The sequence below is a fragment of the Nannospalax galili genome, unplaced genomic scaffold (genome assembly GCF_000622305.1).
Source record: "Nannospalax galili isolate Female #2095 unplaced genomic scaffold, S.galili_v1.0 scaffold1203, whole genome shotgun sequence".
NCBI classification, from domain to species: domain Eukaryota; kingdom Metazoa; phylum Chordata; class Mammalia; order Rodentia; family Spalacidae; genus Nannospalax; species Nannospalax galili.
Genome location: NW_008349001.1, coordinates 44,196 through 51,391, shown reverse-complemented (window position 1 = coordinate 51,391; position 7,196 = coordinate 44,196).

The window sequence follows — 7,196 nt, the reverse complement described above, 5'->3', positions numbered from 1 at the left end:
ATGACTTCCCAGTTTCCCCACAGTCCCTCACCAAGGACCATTCATTCAGTTGAATGACATTTTAATTTAGCCCAGTAGATACTGTCAGATCACGTGACTAGATTACAAGTTGCTGTCCACTGTGGGTATTTCCACCTCATGCCGATAAGAGATGTATTGATTTTCCATGAAATAATTAGTTCAGAACAACTCAAGCTATTTTATGACAGGGGAGCTTGGAATCTGCATAAACTGCATACTGTTCAGAGGAGGAGACAATAGCTAATTAAATAATGACAAGAACTGAAATGTGCTTTGAGAATCAGCTGTCAATTTTGACAATTTAACCTACTCTGCCCAGCCCCAGTCTTGGCATACCTGCTGTGGCACATAGCTCAGTCACAGTCCATGAAGGGAGAGTTAGATGGTTACTGCTTCAGATTAGCCACCTCCTGGGCTTTCTCCAACACCACCTTACACCATGGAGAGTAGGCATACTGTTCCCATCCTCATGTCTAAGGCTGTGCACTGAGAAGCCTTCGTTGCAGTCAGAAACCACATCTGATGTCAAAAACATGGTGTGTCTCAGGAGAGAACACTGTGCTTCATACCAATGCCCCAGCATCAGAGAGAGAGACAGACAGAGAAAGAGAGAGAGAGAGAGAGAGAGAGAGAGAGAAGAGGGCTGTAACAATCATATAAGGATGCCTGTGAGCTCCCTGTTTTCCTGAAAACAATGGGTATAAATATATTTCACTGCCATCCTCTGTGTTCTGAGTCATTATTCCTTCTCCCCAGGAGACTTAGACTTTCTTCTCACTGGAGAGTGTCATAGACAGCCTGATTCCCTCCCCAGAGCCATCCTGGACAGTTCTATGTGGGCAAATGCTGTTGTTTGAAAGCAAAGAAATTAAGTAGCAGGAAAAAAAAACATTAAACAGAGTGCATGGTTTGAGTTTGTGGTAACTGCCATTGTAGGCAGTGCACACCGTGTGGTATGAACTGAAGTGAAATACAGTACTCAATGACTTGACCGCTGGAAGCCGCTAATGTACATTACTAGACCTTTATTTAATCAGTACTAAAAATACTTGTAAAAACAAAACAGTTGACTTTCACATCTTGTGTTACTGAAGCTAATTATTTCTTCTGATTACTATAAAACATTTAACAAACTTTCCATTGAAATATGAGTTTGGCAAAATATCTCCTTATTTCTATCAAAAGTAGGTCCAATAGAACACAGAGTGAGAAGTTTATATTCATGAGGAAGAATTAAAGAAAGTGAATACTTATTATTGTATGAGGTTAGCAAAATATCTCTTTATTTCTATAAAAAGTAGGTCCAATAAAATGGAATGAGAAGTTTAATTTATGGGGAGGAAAAAGGGAAAGTGAATACTTATTATTGGAATGGAAAGTCAACAGCTGAGTATCTGTGGTATAGTTATATAAAAGAGGAATGATGATTGGAGAAACGTGTCTGTTGGATAGGAAGTCCCCTTTATTATCATCCTCTTCAGTGACTAGTCACAAATCCTCTTTGAACTCCGTATACAGCACATATTCTCTCAGCCTAACACACGATGGCTTATGCTTTTTGCTTACAGTTTCCCAGAATTAGACCTAATACTTGGCTACAGTAACATGTCGTCTTTAGCAGTTGTCACTGTGGAATCAGATGTTTAGCCAGTGGATTCCATTAGCCTTGGTACTAGACAGTGAAGCTGTCTGCTCTAATATCCCCCTCCTCAATGATGGAGTAAGAACCAGTACCTGTACTGTGGCAAATTCAGTTTGGGGATGTGTGTCAGCCTCTCTTGCACCTAGATGCCTCCCATTGTTAATTCTGGCCACTAGGACCTAAAGCGCATTGCAAAACCCAGGTTAGAGATTTAAGCTTTAGATCTTTAAGGGCATTGGTTCTAGGACTTTTCAGCCTTTGTACCCGAACCTAATTCTCTCAGGGTCAAAAATAAACTCACAAGCTGGTGGCTACACTAACTTCAGAAAATCTACTGGTGCTCTATGCATTTTATATCTCTGATGCAAGAGTTTACCTTGCCTTATAACTCAAAAACAAGTCTAAAAGGACTTAGGGACTTCTGACTAGTAATAATCAGACACATAGAGATTAGAGATGCATGTATTAAAAATGAGGTGTTAGTAGCATTAAAATGAGTTTTTCTGTATGTAACAGTATATTTTAAAATATCTTTAGATTTTTAAACATGAAATAAGTCATTATAAAATGAATAAAAATATACATCAATTGGGGTTGGAGATGCAATGCCAATCAGAATTCCCATGATGTATCTTTGCTCTGGAAATTGTTATTGAATATGTTAAAGCTGTAATGAAATGCTTATTCTAATCATGTGGTTAGTGAATTTAAAAAAATGAAATGTCCTCCAGACACCAGCTTGGAAGGACAAGTAGAATCATGTTACCCAGCACAGAGTATTATGAAAACATAATCCAAGGTGAGCACTGTGGCTCTGAGCAGTGTTGGGACAACATGGTCGTGTGATGTTGGTGTGAATCTACTTCCCATTGTGAGTCAAGCAATGTCTGCCTGGTGTGTGGTTAACATGGACATGATGGATATTTTACAGGAATCATTTTAACATTTGTCAGTATTTAGCAATGATGGATATCATTATGTGAATAGCAGCACATTTGTGGTTTGGTATAAAGTAGGGATGTTTTCCAGATGTGCATGAATGCCGTAATTTTGTGAGTTCTGACAATTATTTAAACATGAAATGCTGAGGCTGGGGAGACAACTCAGTGGTTAAGAGCACTGGTTGCTGTCACAAAGGACCTGGGTTCATTTCCCAATCCCTACTAGGCAGCTAATAACTGTCCATAAGTTTGTTTTCAGAGGATCTGACACCCTCTTCTGACCTCCATGAGCATTGCATACACATGTATACTTGCATGCATCCAGGCAAAACATTCATACACATAATAAAATTAAATAAATAAATAAATAATAGGATGCTGTTATCAGGCAAGTCCCCATGGCTAGACTAATCACTGACCATGGAACCTATTACTATCATTCTGTTAAATAGACAATATTAACCTGAGTCACAATCACTTATCGTTACACCTGTAGATCACGAAAGAAGGTTCTTTTTGCAGCACATGGGAAGTAACACAGAGAATTAGAGACTGCAGAGAGCTCAGCCTTAAATGGGACACCTATATTACATCTTATCCTCCCAAGGATCAGGGATCATTGTGGAAGAGGGGGCAGAAAGAATGTTGGAGCCGGAAGTGGTAGACCAGTACAAGGAAACTGTGTTGTCTGGACACCACAGGGTAGGTACACATATGAACCCAGTCACTGTGACAGCATGCACAAGGCCTGTACAAACACAAGCCAGACAGTGAACCAGCATGGAGAGGAGAGTTGGGAAGAAAGACCCAGCCCTTGATGAGTTCTGTTGGCAAATGTTGGATGCTGAGAGACAGAAAGTTATCTTTCCATAAAGGTGTGATGCCTCCTAGGTTTGCCAGACTCCAAAGTCACGGACCTCCCCCATGTCTTTATGTTGTAGTAAATTGTGGCATTCCATACAGCAGCATGAGCTTCTTCCAAGGGTCTCGATGTCAGTCCCCAGATAGGTGTTCTCCTCAGTCTTGTGTTCAGCTGCTCAAATCTGGAAATGAATGACAGGGTCACATGTATTGGTTTCCGTATTGAGGTTGGTTTCTAACTACCTATAATTGGGCTTTTTTATTGTGACTTAGAGAAATGTTTTAGAAACTCCAGATCTTGTGGCTGGAGAGATGGGTCAGTGGTTAGGAGCACTGACTGCTCTTACAGAGGACCCGGATTCCATTCCCAGCACCCACTTTGTGGCTAACAACCTTCTATAACTCCAGTTCCAGGGGAATCCGACACCATCTTCTGACCTCTGCAGGCATTTCACGGCATGGGTGCACTTACAAATATTCATGCATAACACTCATACACATAAATTTTTTAATTTAAAAATTTAAATTACATAAATAAAAATTAAAAAGAAAAAGATAAAAATGGAGGACATGAAATGGGGGATAGTGGGGAGGGGTTGGAGATGGGAAGGCGATGTGAATATGATTCAAATACACTGTATGAAATTCTGGAATTTCACAGTTGGATACACTTGGGTCCTTGGTATCTGAGTATGGATATAAAGTCATCAGGTAGATTTCAATAGCAATGTGTATCACATCTACTAATTAACATGAAGTAAATTTTTATGCTTCCTCCTCAAATATAACTCATTTTTCTAATTTGTTGATTTTTTGTGTGTATATCAAACAGAACATACCAAACAATCTTATTCATCTATATACCCACTTCCCAAATGGCACCTTCCCATAGCCTCCCCCCACCCACACACTGGAGCCCATATACTTTGTCATCCCTATTACTGTCCACTGTGTTGTCAGCACCCCCAGCCTTTCCCCAGTGCTTGTCTGTCTGATGAATCTACTCAGCCTATCTAGAGATCCTTGTTTTAGGAAGATTAGCTCTTCTTCATCTAGCAGCAATCAGTTGTCAATATTCCTTTAGATAAATTTGGGGTCCGCTGTTCATTTTCCCATTTCTATGCTGGGTTACTGTCTGGGAGTCTTTGGGGTCACACTGGCCAATAATTCAAATGAAGGTATCTCCTGTCTGGCATTGTTTCTTGCTATGTAGCCTTTAGCTATACACATGGACTCTTAAAAATTATATTGACCCCATTAATCTTTGGTTATATTTTCCTTTTGGGTGTTTAAGACACTACAGTTGACCCAGATAAACCAATTTATTTTTACTCTTAAGGTCATTTGAGGACCTGTTCCTCAGGAGTAACATGGGCTTGGGAGGAGCCCCTGGCTCCTTTCTTTTACCAGTTCCATCTGTGTGAAAATAAGTCAAAGATCTTGCTCAACCATGGCTGGCTTTGCTTGGAAGTATGGAAGAACTCTTTCCTCTGTGTTGACCCTCCTCTTTGTAGATGGGACACTGGTTCTGGTCCTTCTGGTGGAATCTCCATGGCCTCCTTGATCAAAAGGACAGGTGACTCACCACAGTTACAAGACATTTTGAGAGATGCTCATAGTCCCCTGGAACTTAGTCAACCTAGGAGGGCAAGGAGCAAAAACTGTCATTTGTGTCCCTCTGATCAAATCAGTATAGGTCTCAAAGTATGTCTGTTAAACATGCAAGAAGGTTAGTTCCACCAGTTTGGTACTTTTAATTACTGTGTGTCTTGCAGATAAATCTTGGGTAATGACCAGTTGGTCTCGAATAAACCTTATCTAGAGATATTTTTCTTGATCTTTTATGTATAATTTGTCAGTAGGTTGTTGGCTTAATATGTTTCCCTCTGTTTTTCTAAAACTAGCTAGGTATTATTTATCTCTCACTCTGTCTGACCCTTCCACCGTGGTTTCCCTATTTAAAGTGCCCCCATTTTTCCCATTTCTCCCTTAATACCCTTCTCCTATGGTCCCACCTCTCTTGAGCTCCTTCTTTCCCTTTATCCCCTAGATCCTTGTATAACCTTCATCCCCCTCCATTTAAAATAACCCCATTTTTATCCATATTTCTCTAGTTAACACCTGTTTTCTACTGTTCTTCTCTTTCAGAGAAGAACCTACCTTGTTCCTCTTCATTATCCTGGTTCCTATAGTTATGTCTGCATACATACTCACTTATAAGGATTTGGTGCTAGGATCCACATGTGAGGGAGAATGCAGCGTGACTCGGTTCTGACCTGTGGAAACTGCCACGAAGTACCTGGATTGGGGAGTGGGGACGTGGATGAGGCAAGCGGCAAGAGAAATGGAGACAAGACAGGGTTCTGATCAAGTCTCATTTATTAAAGCACAAGCATGAGTTTAAATAGGGAATGAGAACAAAGAAGTAAAGAGTGAGTAATCAAACTAGTCAGAACACAGGGGCCCTGACATACTCTAAGGGGAGGAATCTGCTGATTAACAGAGAACAAGGCTATTTACTGGAAAGGAGAACAAGGCTGCGGGCCAAGGTTGTGGCCCCCGGCTGTGAGCCAAGGTTGTGGGCCAAGGCTGTTGGCCCCGCCTGTGAGCCAAGTTCGTGGACTGAATGGAAAAGTCACCAAGTCAGGTCTGCCAACAGCCCCGAGAAATGGCTGAGCCTCAGGCTCCCAACAGGTCCCCCTTTTTTACTTAATAGAGTTTTAGGGATCAAAGGTTGCTAAACCCTTAGGGAACTGCACCTGTCTTAGGTTGGAGTATCCTTCCCCAAGGGCTTACCCATCATTGGATAAGGTAGTAGCATTAGACTACCCTCCTGTCTTAGGTTGCCATCAAAGGGGGATTCCCACGTACCCATCATTGACTGTCTAGTTCATCTCTCAAGGGGGATAGGTAGTAGCGCCATCATAGCAACGAGTCCCTTTGCATTTTTCATCCAAAATATCGAGGCGATGATAATGGACCTGAATTGGTTTCGCCTGAAATGCCTCCACCTGCTGTTTAATAAAGACCGTAAGCCTTTTTACTAACAGTGGCTCTAGCGTAAGAAGGAGCAGGAAGAGGAGGAGGGATGGAATCATGGAGGGGATCCAAGAAAGGAAGGGGGAATCCAGCCATCTAGAAGGATTTTGATAAAAATGATGCAGTTTGTAACTGATGGTCTGCAGGGTCTGTATATTTTGTTCTACTAATCCCGATTCATTGACGTAGAAACAGCACTCCTCCTGTAAGAAAAGGCAAGTTCCCCCTTTTTCAGCAGTGATAAGATCAAGGGCCCTACGATTTTGAAGGGCAACTTGTGCCAGGGAAGTCAGCTCGCGTTGCAAGGATGCAAGGCTACTGGCCATGGATTCTATAACTTGCTGTAGTTGGGAGTTGAATTCCTTTGCGGTATAGAGAGTATGTCCCAGGGCCCCCATAGAAAGGCTGGCAGAGGCGGTAAATCCTATCCCAATTACAAAAATGATGAATACCCCTCTCTTAATACGTGGGCAGAGTAGCCAGGTGAACGCCCCTGGCAAATACATGGTCAATTGGGTTACAATAGTAATTAATACATAGGGTCCTGGAGAGGAAATAGTGATCTGTTGATACAGGGATTCATTGCACCAGAAAGACATAAGAGGGGGGGCATTAAGAGATGAGCTGACAGAGTATTACTGCAACACACAAAGGAGGGGGGAGTGTAGGTGGCAGTGATATAGCAGAGGGAA